Here is a 9,479-nt window from a genome sequence, read left to right on the forward strand (position 1 = left end):
TCACAGTAAACTCATATTCAGTGCAATACAGTCAATGCACTACAATTATGTTTATTTCAAAAATTCATTAAAAGTCATCCTGAATAGTTGAGGTCCAACTTTCAACACATCCCTCCTCCGGGACACCTACTGTACCTGTGTGCCAATTTTCATCCAGATTTACTGTAGAATTCCTCAGAAATTAAAGGGTACTTGTATTCAATGCAATACAGTCAATACAATAGAATTATGTCAATTTTCAGAAATTCATTAAAAATCATCCTGAGTAGTTGATGTACAACTTTCAACACAACCCCCCTCTGGGACACCTACTGTACCTGTGTGCCAAGTTTCATCCAGATTTACTGTAGAATTCCTCAGAAATTAAAGGAAACTTATATTCAATTCAATACAGTCAGTACAATAGAATTATATCAATTTTCTAAAATTCATGAAAAATCATCCTGAGTAGTTGATGTACAAGTTTCAACAGATTCTTTCTCTGGGACACCTCCTGTACCTGTGTGCCAAGTTTCAGCCAGATTTACTGTAGAATTCCTCAGATATTAAAGGAAACTTGTATCCAATGCAATAGAGCCAATACAATAGAATTATGTCAATTTTCAAAAATTCATGAAAAATCATCCTGAGTAGTTGATGTACAAGTTTCAACAGATTCTTTCTCTGGGACACCTACTGTACCTGTGTGCCAAGTTTCAGCCAGATTTACTGTAGAATTCCTCAGATATTAAAGGAAACTTGTATCCAATGCAATACAGCCAATACAATAGAATTATGTCAATTTTCAAAAATTCATGAAAAATCATCCTGAGTAGTTGATGTACAACTTTCAACACATCCCTCCTCTAGGACACCTACTGTACCTGTGTGCCAAGTTTCAGCCAGATTTACTGTAGAATTCCTCATAAATTAAAGGACATTTATATGCAATTCAATACAGCCAATACACTGCAATTACGGAAATTTCAAAAATTCATTAAAAATCATCCTGCGTAGTTGATGTACAACTTTCAACAGATTCTTTCTCTGGGACACCTACTGTACCTGTGTGCCAAGTTTCAGCTAGATTTACTGTAGAATTCCTCTGATATTAAAGGAAACTTGTATTAAATTTCACCGTCAAATTAATAAAGCTTCTCTGGTTCTGATTTTTCTGTAGAATATGTATATTTTGGGCATAAATAAAATTACATTGAGGTGCAGAATAGCTTTCCAAAAGCTAATTTTGATAGTCTTTAATTACTCATTTTAATGTCAGATCCTTTAATCTGAGTTGCACAGTGGCATGGTGTTTAGCACTGTTGCCCCATAGCAAGAATGTTGTCAGTTCAATTCCACCATCATGCTGTTTTCTTTCTGTCTGGAGTTTGCATATTCTCCACATGTTTGCATGTGTTCTCTCTGGGTACTCTGGCTTCCTCCCACTGTCCAAAGATATGTGTGGAATTGATTAATCTAAGTTATAGGTGTGAGTGCTAATGGTTTTCTGTCCCTGTGTGTTTGCCCTGCGCCAGACTTGCGACCTGTCCACAGTGTACCTCGCCTCTCGCCCTATGACAGCGACCTCACGCAAGCCTTTAGAGGACAAACGCAAGTGAATAGATGGATGTTTCAATGTAGTTGGTACATTATGACAAAAATGATACACTTTACTTAATTACTTAAGAATTGATTATCACAGTGGCAATTATCAGAATCGTTAAAATTCTGAAGTGATTAAAAATTTGACTTGGTCTTCTCATTTGCATTCTATTTTTTATCCTATTGTATATTTTATTCTATTTTTTCTAATATATGTAGTATTTTATTCTATTCTACTTTGTATATTTCTGTACAGTATTTTATTCTTATTGTATTCCAATTTTGGGATATAAGTTTTGCACTGTCCACTTACTGCTGTGACAAAACAATTTTCCCATGTGTTGGAATAATAAAGGTTATCATATCTTATCTCTTTTTTCTCATTGTTTTCTGTTTTTAATGTTGGTTGATTTTACACTGTAATACTAAAATGTACAGCATTGCTGAGTATCAAATTATTTTAGTTTTACTCACATTTTTCAATATTTAGCTTTCTAGGAGACTTTCTTTTAAAATTTATTTTCACAATAATAGTGAGGACCAGTTGTCAATGTTTTTCAAAAGTCCTACACACACTTTCCTATACTCAACCAATGTGTTATCATCTTCCAATAATACTTCAACAAACCTGTATAATTTTTCCATAACACCAATTAACAAAATCACAAAACAGTTGCTCATGATTATTCACCCATCAGTGAAGTATGAAGGTTATTATACCATAATGGAACTTTACCAAAAAAAGACATTAATTATTTTGTCTAATTCATTTAAAATATCCGAGGCCGGGTCGCGGGGGCAGCAGCCTAAGCAAAGAGGCCCAGACCTCCCTCTCCCCAGCCACCTCCTCCAGCTTGTCCGGGGGAATACCAAGGCGTTCCCAGGCCAGCCGAGAGATATAATCTCTCCAGCGTGTCCTGGGTCTGCCCCGGGGCCTCCTCCCGGTGGGACATGCCTGGAACACCTCACCCAGGAGGCGCCCAGGAGGCAGCCTTGTCAGATGCCCGAACCACCTCAGCTGGCTCCTTTCGATGTGGAGCAGCAGCGGCTCTACTCTGAGCCCCTCCCGGATGGCCGAACTTCTCACCCTATCTCTAAGGGAGAGGCCAGCCACCCTTCGGAGGAAGCTCATTTCTGCCGCTTGTATCCGCGATCTCGTTCTTTCGGTCACTACCCACAGCTCGTGGCCATAGGTGAGGGTAGGGACGTAGATCGACCGGTAAATTGAGAGCTTCGCTTTTACACTCAGCTCCCTCTTCACCACGACGGACCGGTGCAGCGTCCGCATTACTGCAGCCGCAGCCCCAATCCGTCTGTCGATCTCCGGCTCCCTTCTCCCATCACTCGCGAACAAGACCCCGAGATACTTGAACTCCTCCACTTGGGGCAGGAACTCATCCCCGACCAGGAGTGGGCACTCCACCCTTTTATTATTTTATTTCAAATATCTTTAAATGCAATGTATTTAATTATTTTTTTAAGCCTCAAAAATATTTTTTCAATGTGACACTAAGTACTTTTACAAGTTTCAACCGTTTATCTACTGAAATGTCCATTTTAAAAACCTTTCATGGGTATTTTTTGGTTTAAGTACAATTGATGCATCAATGGGTTCGTTTTTTATGTGCCTGTAATACATTTTTGCGTTGCTTAATTGAACATCGAAAGTCAAAGGTCATCTGTAAACACTATTTATGTGTAACTAATATCAATTATCCAAATGATTAAAATTGAACAGGCAAGTATTAACATTTCTAAATCGCGCATTATTTTAGTTTTCTGAAATGCGTCCGAGGATATCCGGTGACTATTGATCCGGGACACTGATTAAGGGTGAAGGTGATAGTAGCCTATAGCCCAATGAGTCAAGTACTTGCGGTGGCGGTGTGATGCGTGCACATGCTTCAACAACTGTAGGAACTACGGAATTACAATTTTACTTGACAGTCTGAAATACACTACGTTTGTAAACTTGGAAAAGTTACGAGTTCCCGTGGTTCTGCAACAGACAATAATGAGCGACGCAAAACGACAGATAAGGTAAGCATGCAATTAGCTTAAGCCACAAGTCATTACGTTTGCCTTATTGACAAAAAATTTTATGAAGTTTTCCTTATGGCTTTTTGCTTCATATGTTATTTGCTTCCTATTACTGTTTTCTAAGTTAAATTTGGTTTTAACGTGTTTTTAAGTACTATGTATTTAGGTAGGGACACATTACGTAATAGATGTGGTATGACCACGTGATGCTCTCGGTAGCTCCTATAAACAAACAACCACTTTTAAACAACTTTTTTAGAAATAAATTTGATATTAATACATAATTTAATAACTTTTCCTATGTAGGCTTATTTCCTTGAACCCGAAACACAAATCATAAGACTGTTGCTTTGTCCATATCTTTGACTGTAATGGTGCATTAACAATAATATGATTAGTCTGTTTCCATCCGAGACCATTTCGCTCACCACAGTGGTTTTAAATAGGTCATTTCGAGTAATACAGGAAATATGTAAATATAACAAGTGCATGACAAAAACTGAAAATGTTATTGTTTGGCAAATACATTGAAGCCTTTGTTTTTTAATTTCTTATTTGTGTTACAGAACCTCCACATTTTCTACCTTTGGAAAGGCAAGTTTTATCCTTAAACAATATTTAGAAGTTATATTGTGTAAAAAAATTGAAATATAATTTTATAGTTGTATAGTTCTCTCTATTTTATTTAATTGTTTTACTTGCATTTACAGACACGGAAAATTCGTTTGAAACATGAACATATACTAAAATGCATTGAGACTTTCTCCGAAAGACAAAACAGAAAGAAACACAGTGTTCACCATGGAGACGCATTCTGGAGAAACGTGTGCAAAGACTTGGGAGTGCCAAACAATTATACAAATCGTAAAAAACTTAATCATGTTGCTCTGCACTACCAAAAGGTAAGCACTCTATGATATCTATGTTTAGAGTCTGAATACTACTCTGGACTTAGTATTTATCAAGGAGAGTGGCAAACATTTTTTTAAGCTCTGAATTAATTACAGAGCAAAAGTTGAGTGAGCAACAGAAGTTTGTTTAGACATGAAGAACAGTGGATGAATAATAAAAATTGGGCCTTGCACAGGCACACCTAAGTATAACAAGGTGGAAGGATACGGTTTTACATTACAGATAGATGAAAATGTAATTACTACATGTGTATTAAACAGAGAACCATGGAAGTCATACACAAACCCAAAAATATCGATGTTGAAGGTGATAGTGGGACCTCCGCAGAGAACTCATCTGCTTTGGTACGTATTTCAAAACAAAATTACATGATTTCTTTGATGTTACATATATTGTTATGAATTCAAAAGTTGCATTTTTTAAATTGTATTAATGTTTAGATTACATGGTTAAACAATCATTTACACATGAATGTATTGTTTTCTATAAATTGTAGTGTAGTGGTAAGTCCATAGTGTAGTGGGGCGACCGTGGCTCAGGGGGTTGGTAAGCGTATCTGTAACCGGAAGGTCGCCGGTTCGATCCCTGGGCTCTTTGTCCTTGGGCAAGACACTTTACCCTACCGCCTACTGGTGTTGGCCAGAGGGGCCGATGGCGCGATATGGCAGCCTCACTTCTGTCAGTCTGCCCCAGGGCAGCTGTGGCTACAACCGTAGCTGCCTCCACCAGTGTGTGAATGAATAGTGGTATTGTAAAGCGCTTTGGGTGCCTTGAAAAGCGCTATATAAATCCAATCCATTACTATTAGTGGTTAATAATAACACCTAACATGAGACATATTGCATTAATGGATGGAGGCACAAAAAACATAAACCGTTGTTTTTTGAAGGGCAAACGCAGTACACCTATTCCAGTCTTTGAGCAGGGTACATTAAGATTGTTATTTGTTTTTATTTCAATTATGCTGTTTCACAAAAGGAATTTATATTTTTTGCTCTTCGGATGTTACACTTTTTTCCTTCACATTTTCACGCAGATTTTAACATTTACTCTAAAATGTCAGTTCAATCCACCACCAATACCTTTAGCACTGCCTACCTTGTGCTTCAATATTGTATCAATCAAATATAAATTATTCATATTTGCTACTGGGTGTCATGAATCGCTGTGTGGCAGGCAGGAGTTGGACCCAAAATGCAGGACTCACAGACTCAGGGGATGAACTCAAAATCACAGCTTTATTTGTTGGTCACAGAAAATGAGCATACTAAACTAAACTTGGAAAATATAAACTCACACTTTGCAGAGAGGCACACAAGGAAACACACAGCTTGAGGGACGACACGACACTGACTCAGAGAGCTTTGAGTACTCTGGTTGAGCAGAAAAGCAATATATATAAATCAGTCCATTTATCATCTATGTGTTTGTGTGTGTGTGTGTGTGTGTGTGTGTGTGTGTGTGTGTGTGTGTGTATCAATCAATCAATCTTTATTTATAAAGCACTTTTCATACAAAGATGTAGCACAAAGTGCTTTACATGGTTAAAAGCAGCCCACCCTGCCCTCCAACTCACCCCCCACACTCTCATTAACATAAAGTAAATAAATTAATTGTATTATGTCCACACTGCAGAATACAATATTTTCATATAAAAGCCATATAAATATATATAAGGCTTCACAACACTGTGGTGTTCAACAAACATTGCTTCTTTACTCTACTAAAGAACTTGCTGTGACAACATGCAATACAGAGTAGTTGATTTCACATTTCTATTATACAGTTTCCATGCCTTTTTGCATAGGTTATATAAACATCTATTAAATTTGTAATATAGAGTAAGCTCTATGCTAAACCTTTTAAAATAAAACATGTAGTTCTTGTTTTACCTTACTATACTCATGAGTTAATAATTATTTCACACTCAGGATGAAGGAAACACTGGCGACGAAACATTGGAGATGTGTCCATCTGCAATGGAAGGAAATGAATCTCTACATTTGCTCAAACAGGTTGGAATTATTTATTACATTAATTTTAACTACTTTTACTCTATGAAAACAATGTCTCTATTTAAAAGTTATTTCTTTGTTTGACAAATAAAATGATATTCAAAGGATGTTGTGGGGGAGAGTGATGACAATGGCATTGTCCAAAACATTTCTCCTGAATTGAAACAACCCGGTGTGTCTCCATCACAATCGTCTACATCCCTCGAAAAGGTAAAGTATTTTCCACATAACATTTCTGTCATGAAATTACATCACCTATTTTTTAATAAAGTCTTTCTGATGCATTATAGGACTGGAGTAGAAATTCATCAAACACAAGTGACAGTAGTAATGCTGAAGAGGAATTCTACAAATATTGTGTTAAATCACAGTATTAAGTAAACTGTATGTGTCCCAATAGTAGATGGGTCAGTCATTGGCCTTAAGAACTTGCTTTAGCAGTTTAGATGCAGCAGCTTGTGTTTGTAATGTGATGGTTGATTTTTGTTTTTTCTTTAATTATATATGACTTTCCCTTTTTTTTCATTGAATTAGTTTTTTTTTATTCTGTGTGTTTTTTGGTGGTGCAGCCATATTGGCGTTGGGACTGTGTAAATAATATCAATAGTGAATTGTGATTAATGTAGATGATTTAATACAGTACTCAAAGCCAGTGCTATTTTAGTTTTTGTCTAAGTGATATCTCTCGACCGTCTTTGTTTCCCATAAATAAAGAATGTGGCATAAAATTAAGCCACATGTTATTCCAAAATGTTTTATAGTAGAGTTTTTTTCAAACTGTGTGTGCTGACATTGAACATTCAAAATAAGGTAATGACCTGCCTGTCTGGCAGCGTGCCGAGCGGGCGGATTTTGTATTCTAGTTCAGAACATTTTTCTGTTTGCCGTCCAGCATTAAAGCTGTACTTAAGTTCAGAATTATGTTTCCGTGAGTCTGCATTTTCTTAACTTTTCCTGCCTGGACATGACAGTATAACCCTTTCACAGGGAGTTCTTCAAAATGAGGCGTACTGCGATCAACAAGACTGACTGGGTGGATGTCAAGTTAAAAGGAGGAGTTTTGAAACACCCAGTACAGAAGGACACAAATAGCTGCGGTGTGATTGTCATCTTGGTAAAGTAACGAAGACATGAGTTTCAAATAATTTTTGTGCTGATGGTGCATTATAAAATTGTGTCTGCTATAGAAAAGGAATATGACTAAATAATTTTTTAATATTTTGCTATTTACATACATGGCAAAGGCGTTCATGGAGTCATTTCCCAACATACCAGAAATGACATTTAAAACAACAATTAAAGCAATGGCACAGCAGCGTGAAGCCATTGCTTTAAATATACTGGGAGCCTCAGGTTTGTGAAGTTTTACAGCACAAAGAAATGACTTGATTTAAATATTCATCGTCAATAACAAATTTTACTATGTTTGTACTAGTGTTCGAGGCAGAAAACAATTGCGCCATGTGCTCAACTCCAAAACCACCTTTTCCAGGACCTTCAATCACCAAATGGGTAAGACGGATTTGTAATTGGGGATATTATTTAACAAAATCTATTGTGTATAGTTGCTTTTGTTATTTGGTTTTTTTGTTTTGAGGAAGAGGGGAAATATAGCCTTAACTTGCATGTAAATTTTTTTTTGGTTTGTGTGTCAGTTATTTAGAATAGTTGATAATGAAAAAATATGCAATACATACTAATGGCAGATTAATAAAGATATTAATGTTAAATCATGTGATTAAATAATTTTTTTTATTTTTGGTTTGTTGAAAATTCACAGATCCAGTGTGACAGCTGTTCAAGGTGGTTTCACACACAGTGCCTGCAGATGAACACTGAGCTGTTTCAGAAGGCAGAGGCTGCAGAATGGGAGTGCGCTCTCTGTGAAAAATAAATACTTGTATTTATTTTATAAAATGTATATAAGGTTGAATAATGTCATGTAAATTATTATTTGTATTGATAGAAACTAAGGAACAGATGTAAATTGTTTTTATACATTTTATATGTGTACATATGTAGGTTATGTATTTCCGAAATGTAAATAGAGCTTGTTCGTTTATATTTTGTATTGCATTCTTTTTCATGTTAATAGCTTTTGTAAAAAATTACACTAAGTTTAGAAAATAATGTGATTCTCGCACTTTGGGTTTGTGACACAACCCTTTTTGCATTAGTTCTGGTATTTGTTGATTAAGATTACTATTGATCAATGTATGTAATTCTTGTTTTTGCTTTTATTAGTTAGTATTTTTTATTTGGCGATACTTTGTTATGTTCTTCTAATTCTCCCAGACACCTCATAGTTGCTCATTCTTTACTGCTTTGTTTAAATAGATCGTTTCGTGTCACCTACCATTACAATTCATTCCAATTGCCCTTGTTTGTTAATGTGAGGTATACATTCGTCATGTTTACTGTTTTAAGAGTCTGTTTTCCTTTCTCATGTTCAAGTCTTGGGTGTACCCCTTCATATTTTATGTCATACTGCTGGTCGCCATCATGTTCAGGTCTGTAGTAGTGTTGACATAGTCACAGTAATATTAATAACAGTCGTATTTTACTCTCGCCCATTTCAGGATTAATTACAGTTATTGTAACAAATTGCTTTTGCCTTGTTGTATGTTCAAGTTTCTTCCATCAGCCACAATAAAGGTCTCTCTTTTAATTCAACACAGTTTTGTTGTCCTCTTATGTCCTGCTTTTTAGTCTGCTTTTAAATTAAATCATCTCACCCGCTGTATAGTAAGTAAAACATATTCCATTATAAACCTTGCGGTAATCTTTAAGAAAATATTTTTAAAAATTGAAAAAAATTGAAATATTGTTTCAGAAGACTATTTGTAGTGGATTCATCTTATCAATGAAGTAGAGTTTGTGAGCAAATATTGATGTCTATGTTGTTGTTGGACCTCAACTACTCAGGATGAT

General features: G+C 36.0%; 1 long non-coding RNA gene across 2 annotated transcripts; it reads left to right on the forward strand.

Moving 5' to 3' along the window:
• The first annotated feature begins 4,790 nt into the window (after positions 1 to 4,790).
• LOC145422716 (uncharacterized) lies at positions 4,791 to 9,198 on the forward strand. 2 transcript variants are annotated; one of them, XR_013904002.1, is made up of 6 exons: positions 4,791 to 4,877; positions 6,465 to 6,548; positions 6,654 to 6,758; positions 6,839 to 7,901; positions 7,984 to 8,060; positions 8,329 to 9,198. It is a non-coding gene; the product is annotated as an uncharacterized LOC145422716 (long non-coding RNA). The 2 variants fall into 2 exon arrangements; XR_013904001.1 differs by lacking the exon at positions 4,791 to 4,877 and having other exon boundaries at positions 5,983 to 6,548.
• Positions 9,199 to 9,479: the final 281 nt, after the last annotated feature.

Source organism: Astatotilapia calliptera, chromosome 3 (genome assembly GCF_964374335.1).
Source record: "Astatotilapia calliptera chromosome 3, fAstCal68.1, whole genome shotgun sequence".
Lineage (NCBI taxonomy): Eukaryota > Metazoa > Chordata > Actinopteri > Cichliformes > Cichlidae > Astatotilapia > Astatotilapia calliptera.